The 22097-nt window shown below is 35.0% G+C and overlaps 1 long non-coding RNA gene across 1 annotated transcript in view; it reads left to right on the plus strand.

Moving 5' to 3' along the window:
* Positions 1 to 22097, plus strand: part of LOC144246386 (uncharacterized) — a 160966-nt gene that overhangs the window by 86072 nt on the left and 52797 nt on the right. Inside the window, exons 6-7 of the long non-coding RNA XR_014955717.1 lie at positions 5358 to 5435; positions 6227 to 6326. This is a non-coding gene — a long non-coding RNA (uncharacterized LOC144246386). The remainder of the gene's footprint in view (positions 1 to 5357; positions 5436 to 6226; positions 6327 to 22097) is intronic.

Raw genomic sequence — 22097 nt, forward strand, 5'->3', positions numbered from 1 at the left:
ATTTGAGTCACTGAAATGACTTAAGTTGTTTGCAATCAGTGTTTTGTGGTCTTGAAAGATGTAAGAGAATTCATAGTTTCAGGGTTAGAATCAGGGTTTGGAAGAACTGGAATTTGCTTTCATATTTCTAGAGGCAGAATGTTTCAAGATTTTAGAACATTGGACCATTACAGTGAAGCAAATAACAGATTTGTATGAGCTTTTTCACAGAAGAATAAGTTTCCTTCACTAATGTTACATTATTCAAATGTGGAATTTCCTTGGTTTAACTTTAAATCTTGGACATGGAAACAAAGATTACTTGGAGACCCTTCATACAGATGTGTATGAGAATTACTCAGAAAAAAGTCATTTCTTTCCAGCTCTTGTGAAAAATACTGAAAAAGGCTTATGACCCTCTTTCAACTCCTGCAAAACATGCTCAAGTAATGGAATTTGCAGGCTACCAAATTGAAAAGAAATTAAATATAGATACCAAAAAATTAATTCAGCAGCCACTGTCATAACCAGAAATTTTCCCTGGTTGCACATTTGTTGCTATTGCACATTGGTACCATATTTGTAAGTCTGCTAGACTGTTTTTTATATACAGTGTCAATGCTTACAAGCCTGTCACCCTTTGAGGTGTAAATTTATAAGACTAAATCTCAAGAGAAGTGTAACAAAAGTATTCCACGCCAGAAATGCATCTAGCTGGATTCTCTACCAGTTCTCCACTCTCCCTCATCTGAAAAAAAAAAAATTCTAAAAACCCTCAGAGTGAGCAATTATAGACATGTCCTCTTGACACCTATTAAATAGCATTTGAATTATAAACAGAAGTGTGTATATACTTTTCTCCATTTTTTTACATTATGCAATTATGTTATTTTTCTGTAAGCATTTTCATTATCCCACGTGATATCTAAACCTTGTTAGAATCCTTGGTTTCAGTATGGTCAGTAGCTTAATCATGCACTATTTAAATAATTATTTTCCGACCTTTTGACTTCATTCAGTGCTACTTATGAGCATACATTCACAGAAAACATTTACACATGCTATGTATCAGCTGCGCGCTGCGGCCCCAGGACGCTGCTCCCCTCCAGCCCAGCGCCCAGCCCGCTGCGCAGCCACGGCAGCGGCCGCCCCAAATCCCCACCGAGCGCCCGGCTGGCGCTGGGGCAGGGCTGCAGCTCCTGCAGCAGCCGGGTGTGCTGGGGGAACACAGCACAGCACCAGGAACCGGGCAAAGGAATACAGGGGGACACCAGGTTGGGCTCCAAGGAAGGTTTACATCCCCTGAGGATTCAGGGACAAAGGATGACTATGAGGCCAAAAAGCTGCTTTTAAGGAGAGGCGGGACTAAGGGGAGGACACACCCTTTTATCAATAGGAAGCATTAGGGGAGGGACGCAGGTCAGGGCTCTCCAATAGAAGCCACCAAGGGGAAGGAGCCAACCCTGCAGCCCAATCTTGCTTCGAGGAAGCGATGAAGGGCAGGGAACATTCCAGAAGGGAACAAAGGCGCTACAAGGAGATTGACAGGTGGATTGAAGTGCACTTAGCGGGAGAATCTTGGGGTAAACAACCCAGGACTGAGCCACCAGGGAAACCAAATGGGGTGCATGGAATGAACCCTTACAAACTTATAGCAAGGAATATTTAAAACCTACTACAGAAGAACAAACTGCAAACAACAGACTACCACACTATATTTTGTTTTTTAATTATTCAAGTTATAAAGATAAACCCGGTGGTATTTGATCAAAATTAATTTTCAAGGCTTGTATTTAAAAAATGGTAAAAATAATTATAAATTTTATTTGTCTGCAGAGAGGGAGAGGAACTTTTCAGAGAGAGTGAGAGACTTGGATTAGAAAAAAGAATATATACACATATAAAAAATATTCACTATATATTTTATATATACATACAAGAAATTATTCTGGACTTACTCATCAAAACAAAACAAAACCCAAGTAATTGGAGAGCACACTGGATTTGGTCCAAATTCTCATTTTCCGTCTTGATTTCTTTGTTCAGACATCAGTTGTGCTGAGTATTTACATTGTACAATATAAACTAATTTATGGCACTTACATCATTACCTAACATGCTGTTAATCATCTTGCATGCTGTAAAACATTCAAATGTGTAACAGCCTTCCCCTGCTTTGGAATATTGATTCATTGCTTACTTTTCCTTTAAGGAACTGAGAGGGATGCAGTCGTGATACTGTCTATATATCTAAAGGGACTCTAACTCACAGAAGAACACAAACATACTGTACACAGATGTTTCACACTCTTTTTGTGTTGAATTTGCTTTAGGGTCATTTTATTTCTCTTAGTAAGATAATTGGTATAACAAATTGAGGGGAACATTTTTTCCACACTGATTACAAATTCAATGAAGAACATCACAAAGACAACATTAAATTAGATGGTTGCTTGGTGCAAAAAACATTGTTTCAGCGAATAGCACAGCAAAAATCCTCTCTGCTGTATTAAATGGTATAAATAATAATTGGAAGCAAATATTTATGTTCTGTGATATTTTATTAGCTGTGACTGTTGTTTTTGCAGACTTTACTCTCCCTTAAAATCTATACATCCTTTATTGTTTCTTCTGAAATTCACTTTTTGGAGAAATTATCAGAGAATCATTTAATTGTTTGGGTTGGACTTAAAAAGCATCTAGTTCCAATACCCCTGTCATGGGCAAGGGCACCTTCCAATGGGCGACATTGCTCAGAGCCCCATCTAACCTGTTCTTGAACACCTCCTGTTGTGGACATCCACAATTTCTCTGGGACCTCTCCCAGTGCCTCACTACCCTCACCTTAAAGAATTTATTTCTAGTATCTAATCTAAAACTATCCTCTTTCAGTTTGAAGCCATTTCCCTCTTGACCTGTCAGTCCATAAATTTCCTTTTCACCTTTCCTGTTCCTCTCTTCAGGCACAAGGTCTTTCTGAAGCCTCCTGTTCTCCAGGCTGAAGAACTCCAGATCTCCCTGCCTGTCTTTAAAGGAGAGTGGTCTGATTATTTTTGTAGCCTTTCTCTGGACTTGCTCTAACAGGTCACCATCCTTATGTTGAGCATCCTAAAGCTGGGCACAGAACTCTAAGTGGGGTTTCAAAAGAGCAGAGTAGGGGCAGAACCACATCCCTTGCCCTGCTGGCCATGCTGCTTTGGATGTGGTTGGCTTTAGGGGAGAAGAGTGGACTCTGGAACTGTGAGGTATGACTAGATTCACTGGCTTAGTCAAGGACATCTGTACTCTTTTTGCTTTGACTATAGTTGCATAAACATATTTCTTGATTTTTTTTTTCTACTTCTATAAAGATTTCAGACTTCTGATTTGGAGGCACTAGATACACATGAGAGAAAAATCAGTCTGCAAAAATCTGTGAATAAAGATTTTTAATATTGAAGATATTTATATTACTTATTGCAATTACAATACTAATAGTGCAAAGACATAAGTCTTTTTATATGTTAATGTATTAATCTGACTTACTTTACAACATTGATGCCAATGCAATCTTCCACTTAATTTATTCTTAATGTTATGAATTATCAAAATTTCATGTTTAAAAAGTAGAAAATTATGATTGTATAAAAATTTTAACTAGTGGTAAATGTATTTCTGGAAAGCTGGAATTTTGAGATCCTGCAATGAAAAATGTACTATTTGGCCACAGGGAAGAGACAAAGCAGAGAATAACAGTAGAAAGGAAGGAAAGAGTGCAGAAAGATGCATTAAACACTGCTGTCACAGCAAACATCAAGAAAAGCCAGATGATGCTTTTTGATTTTGACATAGCTGACAGTGTTTATGGATTAATAAATATCACAAGTCAATTTCTGAAAGAGTGTTGAATGCTTGTAGGACTTTTCCCTCATTTCAGCTTGTGATAAGCTGCTCTGGTTGTTAATTTTCCTATTTTTTATCTAGAAATTTCATTCCAGTAGTAGTTCTGCCATATACCACACAATCTATCCAAAAGTTTGGTGACTTTCATTAATAAATTAAGTAATTATCCTTTATACACCTCTAACAGGCCCTTAAAAATCTCATCTGGGATTTTTAGTTATCAAAGAATGATGAATTAACTTCTCAGATAGTATGAGCCTTACACAGTTGCATTGATTGTAATTAAGTCCTTACTGAGTGAAAAAGAAAGTATTTTCACACTAAGTAACTAGCTTGGTTTAGTAGTTCTCAGTAGAGGATCGAGTACCTCTCCAGTGAGGAAAGGCTAAGAGAATTGTGTTTATTCAGCTTGGAAAAGAGCAGGCTGACCTACTGGTGGCCTTCCAGTACACAGATAAACCTACAAAAAAAGAATTTGAGAGTTGTGTTGGAAGGGACCCACAAGGATGATGGGGTTTAACTCCTGGCCCTGCACTGCGCCATCCCCAAGAGCACTGTCCAAATGTTTATTGAACTCTGTCAGGCTGGCGCTGTGAACACTTTCCTGGGGAGCCTGTTCCAGTGCCCAGCCACCCTCTGGGTGAAAAATCTTTTTCTAATATGCCGCCTAAACTTTTCCTGACTCAGGTTCATGCCTGGTTCATTCTCTTGGGTCATGTCATCTATCACCAGGGAAGAGATCAGTTTCTGTCCCTCCTCTTCCACTTGTGAGGCTATTGAAGACCTCAATGAAGTCTCCCCTCAGGCTGAACAAATCAACTGACCTCAGCCATTTCTTATACGGCTTCCCCTCAAGGCCCTGCACCATCTTTTTTGCCTTCCCCTGGATATTCTCTAACAGCTTTGCATCTTTCTCATATTGTGGTGACCAAAACTGCACACAATATTCAACAACAACATAGATGGATAGAGACATCTTGTAAGGACAGGACAAGAGTGAGTGGTTTCAAACAGAAAAAGAATAGTTTTAGATTAAATATTAGAAAAAAATTATTTATGATGAGGGTGGTGTAGCACAGGAAGAGGTTTCCCATAGAAGTTTTCAGTGCCCCATCCCTGGAAGTGTTCAGGGTGAGGCTGGATGGGACTCTGAGCAACCTGGTCTATCAGAAACCGTCCCTGCGCATGGCAATGCAACAGAGTTGGAACCAGATGATTTTCTGCAGGGAAGAGATGAAGCAGAGGTTCTTTCCAGCCCAGGCCATTCTGTGATTCTGTGATATAAAGTTTTAAAAGACAAAAAAGAGATCATTTTATCTGAGAACAATATTTTTTTTTATGTGTATAAGCAGTTGATGTGGTTTTTTTGACAAGGATATATTTAGTGTTTAAGATTTGTTAAGCTGCATATCTCAGAACTAACAAAAATGCATTTCTGTTTTTAATTTGAAGGAGTTAAACCAATCCCTGACACTAATATTTTCTTTTTCCTTGAGGACATTATATGATCCTACACTTATTAATTACAAGGACTAAGAAGAGGATGTCAAATATCAAAATAACTTCCTATCTAGGTACTGTTATATTCATAAAATATGAAGTTCTAGTCTAGAACTCTTCATAAAATATGAAGCCTACTCTAGTAATTTTTTGGTCATAAAACTTAATACAGTCTTTTTTTTTAACATGTTAAATGAAAAATACTTCCTTTATTAAGTACTTTGCTGCTGACAAATCACTGGGTACCCATGTACTATAAGCAAAGCAAAGCCTTTGTAAGGAACTATTTTCAAACAGAATGTATCTTGCATGATCACTGCATTTGGGTCAAAGTCTTATTTACAATAAATGTGGATGATCTATTTTTTTTTTTGTTTGTCTTGACACTATAGTTTTTGTTATAATTCTAGAACGCTAGTACATAACATATCTATTATGCCCTACATTAAATGCATACATTATTTTGGCATTCTTTTGGTCTTCTTATGGAATTATTTATGAGATACTAACATCCTAAATTTATACCCATTTTTAAGGGTTTGTATAATACACATAGGCTTCAACTATGTTAAAACTCTCTTACTTTTCTGTTTGAACTTGCAGAGAATTTCTTTGCACTTTCTTTTAATTTCATTTTCTTTGCTCTTCTAGGCACCACTCAAGGCAGAAATTACTAAAGTTACACTTGAAAACCCCACTTATAATTTGTTTCTGAAGCTAAACAATAGCTTGTTTGTAATAACCTCAACTAAGCCTTGGGCAATTTTGAAGTTATAGTCACATAAACTCATCAAAATTTTGGTAATTTTTGTTGCCTTACTGAAAGATTCTGAAAGATGTTTAAATCTCTTACATTTTGTATCAGATTCATGAAGTTAATGGAAAAAAAAACCAGAGGACTCTGAAGAAACTCAAAAGAACATCCAGCCTCCCTCCTGTTCAAAGATGGTTTAGGATTGTCTAAGGTAGGTACTTATCAATATGCAGTTGAAACTATAAAGGAAATTCTTCATCCTCTCTCCTTGGTTCATTTCTATTCTTTGACCTTTTAGGTAAAAGGTTTTTTGTATCCTAAATTTTATCTAAAAAATAATTAAAAAAAAAATCTTATCTACTTGAGCAGAGACTACAGGAAATTATTCTTTTTTTTATAACAGCCTCTAAAAATTTTAAAAATGTTCTCATGTTTTTCTTCATGTTTTATTGTAATGTAGCAATGATTGATTGATTTCCAAGCATTCCTAATGGCAAAATTAAAGGAATGAATTAGCAAGGATATTAATTTGCTTATTCTTCATGCATAGTGGAATTCAAAGAAGATAATCTATCCAGAAATAGAGAAACAACTTATTTTACAAACTCTACATGACTTTCTGTATGTTCATGATGAAATATTTCAGAATAGTCTCTTCCATATATGGCTGCAATACTCTGACAGAGGTCTTCACATTAATGAGTAGAACAGAACAATTTCTCTTCTTGTTCTTTATCCTTCTAATATAATCCAAAAAGATACTTTTCCCATTACATTGCTGGTCTCTGCTTGGCCCTTCTCCACTGCAATATACATATTTTTGTCTGACACTCAATTATTCTGTTTCGTATTAATTCATCTGATTCTCCTGGGTGTAGTTCTTTGTATTTCTATATATTAAAGTTCTTTTGGTTAATTTTTTGTTCACTTCTCCAATTATCAGAGTTGGTTTGAGTTCTAATCCCATTGCTCAATGTGTTTGCAAAGGCTTTTTGCTATAATATGAAAAACGTAGTTTAATTTTCAGTTTCACATTCCAATTTGTTGTAATATCTCCATTAATATTAATTAATTAAATACATTAATCAAAACGAAATGCATCATATCTTAGCTTATCAGATTTTATCTCTTAAAAAAAAGCTACATGAATTTCTAAATAAAAACTCGATAATTTAGAATGCTACTTATAAATGAAAAGAAGGAAAAAGTCCCTTTCTTAAAAAGAAATGTCAATTTTTCTAGCACTAAGAATTTGTTTCATTGTTTTCAGCTATGTCTTGAGTATTGGAGTATATTTTTTCATTTACCGTAATTTTGCTTTTTCATTTTTTGTAAGTGCTGATAAATATTATTTCACAGAATTATGACCTATATATACATGCACATACCACCTTGTGTATGTATTACCTGCAACAGAAACATTGGAAAAACTATGATTTTTCAATCATAATTATTTATAGAAATCTTCAATCATTGCAGAATGTTCTGCTTTATTTTCTTATAAATATTCTTATATGGAAAAATTTACACAATTCATTTAATATAAAGCTAGGAAATTTTTAAAATTTCTTTATGCACTGAACTTATAAACCTAAACTTCAAATCCTTTTCTGTTTTGCTGCACCTGAGAACTGCATTATTGTAGAACATGAAGCTCAAAGGGACCTCTGAGGTCTTATGTAAATCAGTTTTATTTGCCCATCACAACTGATTAGTTCCTTGAAGCACTTCCCAGTTGAAGGCAAATGATTTCCTTCGAGTTGCATTGCTCAGCATTTTCAAATCAGAGCCTGCCATATGGACTGCACAGGCAGCTTGAACAGGGAACTGCTGCTGTCTTGTTCTGACTGCAGTGGGGTAGGGACGAGCTGAGAAGCAGAGCCCAGGCATGGCAACCTCTGGCAGGAGGCAACAACACACAGCTGGCTGTGGGTGAGACAGTAACATCATTTGACACGCTGCCTCTGAAAAAATGATGTATGAGCAAGCTATAAATCATTCTTGTTGCAGAGGAATATTTAGTAAATACCTTTCAAGGCCTTTATTGCTTCCTCTCCCTAAGAATTGCACGTGTAAATTGCTGTAACAATTTAAGTGTGAGGAAAATCCTGTTGAAATATTTACAAATATTCAAACAGTTTTTCACCTAAGCAAACATTTCCACCGGAGGGACTGACTTTTAAAGAAACATCCACTACTCTCTTACAGCCTGTATACCCACATATATTTGTTATTTTCTACTTCATTTTTATTTCAGCTATGAAACCATAAAAATTCCTAACCTGATACCTCTTGATACCTTGGGATATTTCAAGATATTTCAAGGTAGCTACTGTGAATAGGACACTGTACTGTGTACCCAGTAAAAAAGAATGAAGGCCTTAAAATAACGACCAGAGAGATCATCAGTGCCCTTACTCCCACAAGGTAGTCTTAGAGCACTTGAACCTTTACATTATTAGTAGTAGCAATATCTTATGAAAAGTACGGCCAAAGCATTGGACTTGGAGACCATTTCTGTAGATACCATTGTTCCAGAACACATGTAAGAAGAAAGAAATCTGTTGCTTCTGTGTATATTCCTGCACATATTCCTTAGGTGCCAAAGTGAATGGAATCTGTAAAAGAGAAAACAATGACCATGAAAGAGTGACTGAGAAAAGCCAAATACGGTCTAACAGGAGAACCAAGAAACCAGCTAGAAGTCCCCCTTAACCAAAAAAAATCCAATTTCACAATACCTCCTGGATTTTTCAACTCATTTAGTCCACACAAATGAAGATCTTGAAGAGTTTGCATGGGGTATTCTTAGTTCTCAATTACTAAGATTGGCTTTGCTGTTTTACAAGCCTTACTATTAAGACACAAGGTGATTTAGCATGGATACAAACCAAAAATAAAGTCCTTGTTAGAAAGGAGTGTTGAATATCTGGAAGTAGGGTCTGTTTGATAATAAGACATAGATGCATTTTAACATCTTGGACTGTAGGATTGCATGTGTGTGCTGCATACATTCTGCAATTGTTAGCTAAGTGGAGGCACCTACAGTTTCTCACTACGAGTGGGTAGTGACAGTAGAACACAGATACTTTTGATGGTTGCTACAGCGACATTTTACCCAAAAAGAGATTTAAACACCTAGATTATGACAAAAAATACCCCTGTCTCTTTCCTCTCTTCACTGCAATGAGCTTGTCTTTCACATTTTCACTGCATTTCCACTTTCAGTCACTTCTATTTTCTGTGGGAAGGTTCTGTAAAATCTAAGGTAGATAGACATCATCTGCACACAATTTGAAGAAAGAAAGAGAAAGATACTGTTCTCAATTTTGTAAATAGTATGTAAGTTGTATGACCTTCCTACTGACAGTTTCTTAAAGATGCATATTTCTTACAAGAGATTCAGTTCTGTGCTTCATCTGCACTCTTATGGCGAATGATAACTACTATCTAGAAGCCAAATGTTTTTGCTTTTGCTGTGTGCCTTTGGAGTACTGAAGAAATACAAAGCCATGACAAATATTTCTGGAAAATATTAATAACATGCAAAGCTGTCAGATTATATACAAGGAGTGAGTATGGCTATTATAGTAAATAGTTGGGGAAAAGTATTATTTAGTAATTCATGTGTTCTATTTGCCTCTCCACAACCATGAATCCCAGTATCTCTTTATTTATGTATAGCAAATGGTTACATAAAAATTGAAAGCATGAAGTTTTGATTGTCTAACAAGGAACTCAAATGTTCTGGCAATTGTAATAAATGCTAAGTCTAAACAGTGGTTAAGTGCTTTGCTGGGAGTTGCTTCAGATTTTATTTTTCCCTTAAAATTTTAATTTAATCCTTTTTTTTTCTTAAAAAATTAATTTAGTGCCTTTTTAACATCCCAAAATTCAATCTGTAAATGCACTTTCCCCTAAAATTTGTTTCCACCACATAAGATGTGGAAACAAATTACTCTAAATGCTTTCAGGGGATGTTTGAGAGAATGTGTAGTGCTTTATTGGAGGGATTTTTTTTTGGACTGTGTTTCTACAGTACCAAGGAGATCTTTGAAAGATTTAGTTTAAATGAAACACCAGAAATTAACATGATATTGCTTTCTATTTTAAGTTTTGGGGTTTACACAATTTTCTTTCAAGGCAAAATATGATACATTAATTGACATGTATGGAAAAAAAAGTCTTTATGTTTCTGTAGAGAGGGCTCCCTAAACTGGAGTATGGTGGAGATACTGCCAGAAAGAGTATGAGATCAAAGTGAGGTAATGGATATTACGTTTACAAATACCTACAGGAAAGGCCACAGCAAGGTTCCTGCAGCTAGATTTATTCTACAGTTTATCACCAATAAAGCTATTATAAGAATATTGGTTTGACAGACTTCTTTTAGGTAATTGAATCAATTATGCAAATAATTGTCTTATTAACCATAGAACATAACTAGATTGGGAATACAAAAAGATGCAGATATGGAATTAAATCTTATCACATGGCATAAAGGGAAAGTTTGGCCAAAACATAAAGCTCCGAGGTATAAAAAGGGAGCCAGCTCATGGTCAGATTTCCATATGGAGTTCTGTTTAATCTGGGCAGACAGAAACCTTGGAACTAAAAACCATATATGAGCATAAAAGGGGAAATAGAGTAATTCAAGCAACAAAACCTTGTCATTTTCATATAACTTCAAAAGAGAGTATCTGAGTCAAAAGCCGTCTTAGTGAATTTATAGGATGGCTTAAGGATATTTCCACATAATTTCTGCAAGAAATATAAAGAAAAACCTCAAACACATCATAAAACTATGAGATTATGGCTGATTAAAAGCATACCATTATTTACTGTATTTTACCTAATTTTCTAATGCTCTTCCACTCACTCCTGTGCCCCCTGTATTTCTGTTTATTTGTAGTCTCTCTTTCTTTTACTGTTGGCTGTGAGATTCTAGCCTCCTGTCTTTCATTCTAAAAGACATTTCTGGTCTACATTAAACAATTACTTGTGATTTTCTTTCACATCCTTTCTGATGTTCTACATTTTCAGGTTGCCTCTGTTACTTCTCTCACCACATTATTAACTCCCAAGTAAGTACTTTCTCTAGCACTGTTGTCTAGTTTCTATAGAGTTTGGAGTAGGGATTTCAGTTAATGCATTGTAAAGCCCTGATTGCTCTATTGTGGATGTACTGATTTCAACTGAACTACAGAGATTTATGCCAGCCCAGAGAGCGGTCATTGTGTATTTGAAATTACCTAGATTTATTGAATTAAACCTATTTACAAAGGAAAGCATTACTCCAACCTTGCTTTGAAACCTGTAAATCTTTGTAGAATCACTTGATATGAATGATTTCAAAAGTATTTCAAAGTTCATGCCCGTGGATCACATTACAGCATTCAAAAGATACTTACATTAATTTTTGAGTAGTATAGAAATAAGCATTTTAAAATAAACAGTAATAGAATGAAATGCCTTTTTCAGAGAGAAAAAATAACGTTTTGTCTTCTCAACCTCTTCATATCTTTAGGCAATGATCTCCCATTGCAATTTATGATCCAAATTAAAATTTATTATAAAATGTGACTAGTTGATTCCAGTCAGGTTTTCCAGTTGTTAAACATTGTCTCTTATCAATAGATCATTATCTTGATTAAAAGATAGAATAAATCATGTCATACCTTGCTTGTCCCATGTGTAGTTTATACAGCTGCAGATTATAGATACTGAAGAAATATTAACATAGACTAGAGTGAGATCAAGATGAAAAGAGAAATTATTAGAGAAGTAGAATAAAGAAAAGAGAAAAAGAGAGAAAGAGAGAAATTATTAGTCTCTCTATTAGAGAAAGACACCAAAACCCTATCAGATATCCAGTGGACAGGATCATGGTGACACAATTGAATCGAGTGCTCACCTCCAGTCTACCCGTGGGTGTCTGGTAACTGCTTACATGTAGAAGACATGCAGAAGCTTGGGCATCTGTGCATCTAAAGCAGTATCTGGTTTAGCATGAAAAATAGCATGGAAATCTATTTGAAAGGGACATGAGATAGATGTAATCACCAACAGTTCTTGGACTCAGTCCTTTTTTATGTGATTTGCACAGGTAGATTGTTATATCTGTAGCATCAGTAGGGGTTTTCTAAGCATTCTCATGAACAAGGAGCAAAGATTAAATTAAGCAGATTTATAAAATCCTCACTGACAACTATAGTACAAAATCCTCAATATTTTGAGGAGAGTGAGTGGCAGAATCTTTTCACCACATGTAACAATAAGTCAATATTTAGAAAAAAATCCATTTAAGATATTTTGGGGCACAATAAGTCATTGAAATGGAAGAGAAAAAAATCCTGAAGAAAAATTGTGATAGAGTGGAAGGAGGTTTACTTCTCAAGGCTGTAGTTGCCAAGGAAAGAAGCAATGACAATAACAGGTTTAAGTCTTTTATGCTTTTTATATTGATATACTGACATAGTTGATTATTTTAAAAAAATCAAACATGCAATCATCTGCATATCCACACAAACAACATTTCCATACATATTCATTTAAATATTATTAATATAATTTTTAAACCTGTGTATGTTGCCACTTATCTCTCCACTGATAATAGGATAGGTGTGTAAATTCTCTAGTTTAATAACTAAAGCTTCAAAGTAGAGAATTCAGAACAGACACTTTACCTTTATTATTGCTCTCTACTTCTAAAAGTACATCTACATCCTTATAATCCAAGGAAGTTAAATATATCAAAAACATGTCTGCAGAAGAATCTCTCTTTCATTTAAAAAATTATCTCATCTGTTTGAATATAAATATAATTTCAAAAAATAAATTTTTAGGGCAGCAATGATCTTGGTACTTAGCATGTGTCTGGCCTGTTTTCCTGTACAGGATATAGAGTAAAATTTTGTTGTTGTTTCCAAAAGGGTAAAACTGTTTTTAAAATTGCACCTTGAAAGAGAAAGAAATTGCACCTTGAAAGAGAAAGATTATCTTAAAAGAATAAAACGTCATTAGCTGCAAATTAAACTTAAGCTTTTTTTCAGATTATATATCTACTTTTAAAATTTTCTTTTCATAGTATATGTTACCCATGTAATCCTACTAGATTTTTAGAAACAAAGTAAAATTTGGAGAGAAAGAAAGCATCTTTTCTGATTGATTCTCATAGTCAATAAACATAGCTTTGTAAGAAGCTAGTTGACTATAATTAAGCAATGGTTGCAATGAATATTATTATAATTTTAGTAATATTTTTACCTGAGGCAGCCAGAGATGCAGTAAATAATAAATTGTAAGCATGCAAATGAACATCCGCGAGTAATTTCCTCCTGTCGTGTCATGTGTGTATGGAATGCTTACGTGCAAGAGGGGAGAGAGTGAAAGTACACTTTTTTTCTGTAAAAGATCTTCAGACCTTACTGCAGTAACTAATGTCACCCTCAGCTTAATCTAGTCTTCTGTGAATATAAGACCTGATATTATCTCTTGGTATATGGAATTTACACCCTTACTTTACTGTCTGATATTATGGCCAGTAATAAAGATGTTCCTTAATAAGCAGAGTAAAAGGTCATGAGTTCATTCCTCTTGAGTGTCGTGATGCCTGTAAGGAAGTTATAACACGCCTAACAAAATTGCCTAGCTCTTCTTGTTCCCACAGATTTTTTGCTTTGGTGTTAATCTGCAGGAAAGATGGGGGTGAGAGAAGAGAGATAGAAATGAATTATGCCCTGAATTATGCCTAAAATGTTTGACAGTGGGATTCAAAATAGCATAATTAGACCAAGAAAAAAATAATAGAAGTTATTGTAACCACTATATGAGTGATTGATAGAAAGTCAGTTGGGGATTAGCAAATGAAAGTTTATATAATTTTACATTAAAAAAAATTTCCATTGCTTGGAGTGTGGGAGACATCGTGCAAACTCCTCACATGCCAAAATGGCCCAAATAGCATTTATTTTTCAATTTTACCAGGTTATTGCAGGTATTTCCTTACAAATTACACTTTTTTGCAAATCCATGTGCACAGATACATGTCAGGAATGACAGAAAAAAGTATCTGTATCATAAATAAATTAATTCATAATAGTTCGAAATTAGGATCCCTAATTTTTGCAGGCTGCTCTATCTACTTGAGTTCTACCTCTGAGTTGAAAGGGGGAGAATATAAGGACCAAGTATCAGAGAATACTGCAAGATGTTGTTTTAGAGGTGTCACAGGAGATTGTAGAAGGCATCGGAAGCAATATTGACCATATGTATGAAAATGAAGTTTGATTCACTATGAATTTAATTTAGACTTGCATGGTTATGACATAGAAATGCCCAGACTTCTGCTGATTTCCAGATTGCAAGGTCTTCAGCTGTTTCACCCATTGAGTTTCTTATTTTTAGGAGAGCATCAGAAAAGGAACAAAAGCTTTGTCATAAATTCATTTAGAAAGCAAGGGAATCCCAGTGACACATATTGTCCCACTGGATGCAGCAAAATCAGCCTGTTAGAGAAGTGCACTGGCTCAGACACGTATGAGAAAGGGTGGTAGACACTGGTGCAGGATGCACGTGAGACCACAGAAAGGGGGAAGCAGTAGGAGATGTGAGAGAAGACACAGGAAGATACAAAAACAGGACACGCGAGGAGAAATGTGAAAAGGCCTGCCTACAGAAATGAAATGGAAGAGGAATATGAAGGGGACATCGATGGAGACAGGCTGGAAATACACTCTTGGGAGGAGTTGAGGTTTGGCAGAGGAGGCACTGTCCATGGGAACCCATGCTGGATCACAGATGGCCCTGGGGGACTGGGTCCAGGAATGATCCCACAGCAGGGAAGAAACAGGCCTACAGAGAATGCAGCCTGTGGAGGGACTGGGGTACTGACAAGCCCAGAGGGACTGGGGCCCTTCCCAAGGCAGGGTAACCCTGAAGTGTACAGCAGCCATTGAGTGCTCCACACCGGAGCACAGAAAATAATTAAGAAGTGATGAACAGTGGAGGAAAAGAGTAAGATGCAAAGGGCACCAGAAAGAAAAGTGTTGTGCACTGACCTCAACCTCTTGCATTGCCCAATGCCTCTCCAAAAATGTGCGGGAAGGATTGCATGTATTGTGCTACAAAAGCAAGGGAAATTGAAATGAGAAAAGGGGGAAGGAAGGTGGTGGACTGGAGAAAACCTAAGAAACAAGCACAAAAGGTAGGGTTTTTTCCTAGGGTTGTTTTCTTTCATTTTTCAGTACCTGCGATCATAAATAAAAATTGATGTCAGTTGGAAATAAATGAAATGAAGTGATAATCCTGGTATAAAGACTGTTTTTCCCATGGCAACTTAAACCATTTTTTTGTAATATTATTTGAACAAAAATAACATATATCTAAGCATTTGTTGAAGTTCATGTTGTACCCAAGCTGATTTATTTATGCTTGGCCACATGAAAAGCTCATATCTTTTTCTTAGGTACCAGTTCACCCCTCTCATAATGAAATTGTCAATGCTCAGTTTATTTCCACATGTCCTACCAATAATTTAGTGTTCCTTTGTGTATCTTGCTCTGATGGCATAAGTGACTGCCTAGGGGATTATACAGATGTCCTTCAGTATGATGTGCTTCTTAGCCAATATATGAATAGAAGGTCAATGTTTGAGAGAGAAAAATACTATGAGGGCAGTAAAATCAATGAACTCTTAATTTAATTTAACTTGAGGGATGACCACCAGCTGTTACTACATTTAATCAAAAACCAAAACACAAAGGAATGCAACAGAGTTTCCATGGGAACTGCTATGAAATACATGATGACGGCATTTTTTGCAAGTATAAAATATGCAGAATTGACTTTAAAAACCAAAACCAAGCAAAGAACCTCCAGATAGTCTTTTCTAGTCAGGAACTAATTGTTTCTCTTAGATACCACCTGAAAAACCAAATCAGTTTTACACAGCAGGTAATTTTCAGAATTCACAATATTAAATATTTGTCTATATAGTGTTGTGTATGAGTAAATATGAAAGAGAGACAACATAAAAATAAAACCCCAATTAGGCTGAAAATCTATATGAATCTTTATGCTAAATCTTACGCAGTACTGATGTAATCCTCTCCCTAATAAATATTGTAAACTGAACTAGTTTTGAGCAAAAGTAAATTTAAAAGACAACCTGCTACTTTCTGACCTACTACATGTAGTTAAATACCATCATGAAAGCTTGGGTTTAATTTTTTAATTTATTTTAAAATTAATTAATTTCCCTGGCAACTGTAGGGAAGTAGGCACATTAACTTTCTAGCATACTATCCCCTCTTTGATAACTAGAACTTGAATTAGAGCAGTTCTCTCTCCTCATACACAGTTGGGGGAGAAAATCCCTGAAACATGAAGAACTCATAGCTCAGAATTTTTTTTCTCTTTGGTGGTAATTTTGCAGCCCCGTATGTTTATCCATAGAAAAAAATAATACAGTTTATCTAGACATAGAACAGCTTTGTTATACCAATTAAGCAATAAATGATAAAGATACACCTATCAATGCTTTCTAGTTTATAGGAAATAATTGAAAGATACTGATACTTACCATACTTTTTCACATCTCTTATCATTTTACAAGTGAATATCCTTTTTCCTTTGCAAAAGTACTGCAGAAATTTCTGTTCTTTTAAAAAGAAGTTGTTTCAAGTTCTATCTTCAAGTATGTCTGATATTTCTATTTGTTTAAAATAGCAGTTGATTTTGGATAATCCTTATTCCATGTTGAATGAAGTAGGCTCAGCATGTGAAGCACTTTGAGGTGAAAAGAATTATTAAAGAAACAGATGAAAATGACAACTGCATTTAGCTTCTCAACACTTTTAATTATAAAAGATTAATGATGGGATTCTTTGACAACTGGTACCATCTCTGTTACTTACACTACATCTCAAGATATTTCCAAGAAAATCATGAGGTTAGAGACTTCTTTGTTTTTTTAAGAAAATACTTATACAGGCCACAGTTCTCAGATGTGTAATTCTTAAAAAAAAAATGGGAGCATATAAATCAAGTCATTAATGGAAACTTTTAGACTTAAAAGCCTCATAATGACAAAAGAAACATGGACAGATATTTACCTAGAGATACATGAGAAGTCTGATGGCTCCCAGGAGAAAAATGAAGTTGGAGAACTTCTGGTAAATCTTTTGTAAGATCTGGGAAAACACCACCTCTATCCTTTGATTAAACAGACAGAAAGATTCTTCGAAGAAAGAAAACGGTATGAAAAAATACCTTTCATCAACACAGTATGTGGAATTGATACACATGAAATAGTCTTTCCTTGACTTAGTTATAGCTACTCACTCTTCAACTTCTGCTGGTGAAATGCTCAAGTATTGAAAGTACTTATCTTTAAACTTAGCTTGAATTCAGAGCTGAAAGGTTATTAAAGAAGCAGAAACCAGAGTTTATTTTTGTTACTTTGTGCACTGAACTGTTAGGAAACTATGAAAGAAATACTTTCTTCAAGATACTTTAGAGGTGTATGGTTAACCACAAAGCATTAGGACATAGTAGTTTAACAGAAAATTGGAATTTTTCTTCAGCTTCTGTTTTGTCTATATCACATTGCAACTGCAGACTGCATAAACCAAAAAAACCACCCAACCCCCAACAAAACAACAAACTCAAACACATTGGGAAAGTATGTATTTCTATGAGGAATGAACCCCCAAAAGACCTTAGAATTTCAGAAAAAAGGTCGATATACATGAGATAATTATTTAAAATCTTATATCTCCTGTAGCCTCTTCCTTAGAAAATTCTATTACATATCAGCAGTTCTTAAGGCAAGAGGCAAACCTTTCAAAAAAGCCCCATTCAGGGAACTGCTCAGGATATGTGCTTGCAACAATTACAGATATTTTTCTTACTTTGTATCTCTGTTTGCATGTGATTATTATAGCAAAAAATGACCACTATTCTGTAAAGAAATATTTGAAAGTAAGACAGAATCAAATAGTATTTGTGACTGTCCTACATTTTCCTTATTGGAATCAGCCTAGTTTAGAGACATAGAATGAGATTCAGGACAAATATGTTTTCTTCTGTCACTGAACTGATAGTCTTAGTCAAATTGATTCTGTTCTCAGTGTTGTTATTTCAGGGTTAAATGCAGGGAAGAAAATGACCTCATTAATGTGGTTTACCCACTAATGAAAACCTGTAGCTATCATTAAGTGTTGTTTTCATAAGGAAGGCTTGAGGAAAGCAGGACATCTGCCCCTCTGGAATAGCACATTTTGTATGTATCCTGAAGTGCCCACTCTGAAAGAGATAATAAGGAAAAGAATCCGCATTACATTAAAAGTGGTTTTCAGAAAAAAGGAACAAATTTATGCTCCTGGTAATTTTTAATGAAGTACATGAACTTTAACACATACTTTACTGTGTATGAAGAGAGTGTAGCATCTTGGGAAATAATTTTCAGTGCTTAAACTATACTTATGTGCACCATGTAATTTTTTTTTTTAATACTGCCTCAAGAAAATATTATTTCTTATTCAGGACATAAATAAACACCAAAGGTTACTGAAACATAATTTAAGATTAATAAAGACCAAACAGAATTTCAAGCAGATTGAACTAAGATTTTGACATATCTTTATAAGTGGAAAGTCTCAGACTTTCACAGACTCTTTTCCAGGACTGCATGGGAAAGTTTATCTGCTACCACTGATTGCAGAGAGAGGTTATATTATCTCAGTCAGAATAGGTATCTCACTTTAAGGTAACAAAAATGAAATTAAGTGAAACCAACTTACTTCATTTTCTAAAGCCTAAAAGAAACTTGGATTTTCCTCTGCTGATGCTCAAAGTGCAACTTGCTTGCAAGTGAAAACAAGGAATGATAAACTGTTTACACTTGCTTGGGAAGAATTTTACTGAAAATCTGCAAAACTTCAACTGCATTAAACTATTCTGACTAGCTCATTGACTGAAATTGCCTGAATAGCAGTAAGATTGTAGAGTTGAAGCGTGAGTTGAAGAGCCTGTTATCTAAAGTATTTTATCAGATTAAGCTGTATTCTTACCTTTATGAAATGTCCTTTTATTGTACCGTACTTGAAGAAACTAACATCACATTTAAAGGCAGGAAATTATTTTTCTTCAATTAAAAACAAATACATTTTTGCTACATTAAATTTTTGCTAGCTTGGCCTTTAAACAGTACTGAATAGAAGTAGAAACCATCATTATACTATTGTCCATATAGACTCTGAAAGGTTCACTCAAGACTGTGAAAACAACACTGAGAAAACCATGTAGGATGGTGCATGTGGCCATGATGTTCATTCAGATGCTTCACATGGCTGCTATTTCATTTCATCACTCAGAGATGTATTATCTGAGGCAGTATTAAAACTGCCTACTGTCCTCTGATCCACTATATATAATTTCTACATAAAAGAAAGACAAACAGAATAGAAGTAAATATCTTTATGTAGAAATCACAAAGTGACTAAAAGTACTGAAAATACAGGTTCAAGACATGGAAATCTTATAATCTGTGAGTAACAAAAGCTGGTATGTAATATTCTTGAGTGGTAAATGGCTCTGATTTATCAGTGGTATGCAGTCATACAAAGGAATGAGTCTCCTCAGTCTGTGCTACCCACCCCCAGCTTTGATATCTCTGGGAACATCTCTACTGATATGATGCTGATATTACCCTCTATTAAATAAATCCTTTTTTTCTTATTACTTGAGGAAAAAAAAAAAAAAAAGAAATAGCCATGAAAGAAAATCTCTTTTCTTCCCCTGGTTTACTGCAGAAAAAAAAATCTTTCTTTTTTAAAAGAAGGGAATGTAAATGTACTTTTAAAAATATGACCTTTAACATATTAACAGAGGAAAAAATTCAGTAAAAATATGTGGAAAGATAATGGTGACCTTTGAAAATTTTTGTCTGACTATCCACTAACAAACCCATTGCAAGGAATCTCAGTCTGATACAGTGAAAATTTCTGGAATAGTATTTGACAGACACAATGAGAACATACATAAAAATTAACGGTTTTGTCCCTTTTATAATTTAATGCAATTATTTGGTAAACTAAAAATTATGATGCATAGCATGGCAAGATTGTTAAATCACCTTTATAAACTGTCTGGAGAATAAGAATTAATAATGCATGTCATTTTAAGATGAGTAGACTGAAGTACCTATGTATTTCTTACACAACACACTACAGGAGACTTACTGATGTTGCTAGAGCTCTCGGTACTAATTTAATCACCAAGTTGTTCTCCCCCATTTATCTACAAAATTCCCAGAATGACATTACAGAGGGAGCACTGTGACCTGTTATGGCCTCAAAAAGTGCTAACAGTATTTTTATACATTCATGTATTGCATCAACATAAGCGGGGATTTCCTGTTCTCAAACATCTATTCTTCACTTTTGGTATCTATAGATACTTATCTCAGTGACTCTGAAGTACATATTTTGTCTGCAGACCCAGAATCAGCAATTTCATTAAGAGAGTTGACATCAAAAATATGTTTACATGGCCTTGAAAAGGGTGCTTTCCTTTGCTTTGTATTTTGTTGGTTTTGGTTTGTTTTTCTCTTTTTTTTTTTTTTTTTTGTTAGGTTGATTGGTTTGTTTGTCTGGGTTTTTTTTTGGTTTTGTGTGTGTGTGGATTGTAGGATTCTGGTTGGTTGGTTGGTTGGTTGGGGGGCTTGTTTGTGGATTTTTTGCAATTAAAAGTTCAGGTCTGTGAAGATAGGTCTGGAATACAGCTATTTAGAAAAGCATCTTGCTGTTGAACCCTGACAATTTTTTATTTTTAAAAAAATATTCAAACAGCTTTATTTTAAAAATACATCTAGTCTGAGTATATTGCAAATGGTTTACCCCCTGGTCATCCCACCCCAAAGAAGCTTGATAAACAAATTAATTTCTCTAACAAGTTTCAGAACTATATGCTTATGTCTATACAATAGCCAAAATGAAATATTTTGTAAAAAAAGAACAAGTGGATTAAGAGTTAGACATGGAAAATAATTCAGTTGTGTGACAGTTTGCCTTAAACCTAAAAAATATAGTTTTACCTATTCACATTTAAATATTTAAAAGCACATAAGTCTCCTAAATTATTTGATATTTGAAATATTCAGAATTTAATAGCTTTTTACTGGATATGTTGATGAGATTTCAGGTCCAAATGCTTTTCATTACTTGGAGCCTAAATAAAATAAGAAATCATGGGATACAAATAAAATTAAAGATCCAAGCAAAAATAGGCAAAAGCAAGAGCTCCCACAGTTAAAGCTAAAATTCCAGCTTTTTCCACTTTAGTTTGACTGAAACAAGTCTCACTTGATGGGAACTTTTTTGAAGTCTCTCAGCATTGTATTTAATATCCTTACAATATACTTTCCTTAGAGATGTAAAATCTTTCTTAGAGTCTTAAAATCTCACTCACGTAAATAATTAGAGTTGGAGATCCCCGAGGGCATCTGAAGTGTTGCAGTACCTTTGTCTGGGAAAATTCTGGAAGGGATAAAAATGACTTAAATGTAAACAGTGTTTTCCAAGCAGAAAGATCTCCTAGTGACAGACCAGCATAGCAAGGCTGCACAGCCTTTCAGAATAGAAACTAAAGAAGGAATTTGCTTAGTTCAGTAGAAAGCTTCTGAGCTCACTCCTCTTTTAGGTTCAATCTGGATTCTAATATGTGTGCCTGTGGGTATTTCTGTACTGCAAAATGCAGAATAGACACCATTCAAATAGCTTTGAAGGAACTGTAGCTGTTGCTAGCGTAGCATCAGTTAAAATTACAATAGATGTATGTGGGTGATTTAGGCAGCACTAATTAGTACCATGCTGAGAGCACTCTATAACTGTTAATTCAGGCATTAGCTAATTTGGCTTTGAGAAGCTTTTTACCATGCTGCTTGGCTTGTTCTGGAATGGCTAATATGTTTCCAAATGAG

The sequence above is a fragment of the Lonchura striata genome, chromosome 5 (assembly GCF_050655825.1).
Source record: "Lonchura striata isolate lonStrDom1 chromosome 5, ASM5065582v1, whole genome shotgun sequence".
In the NCBI taxonomy this organism is placed as follows: Eukaryota; Metazoa; Chordata; class Aves; order Passeriformes; family Estrildidae; genus Lonchura; species Lonchura striata.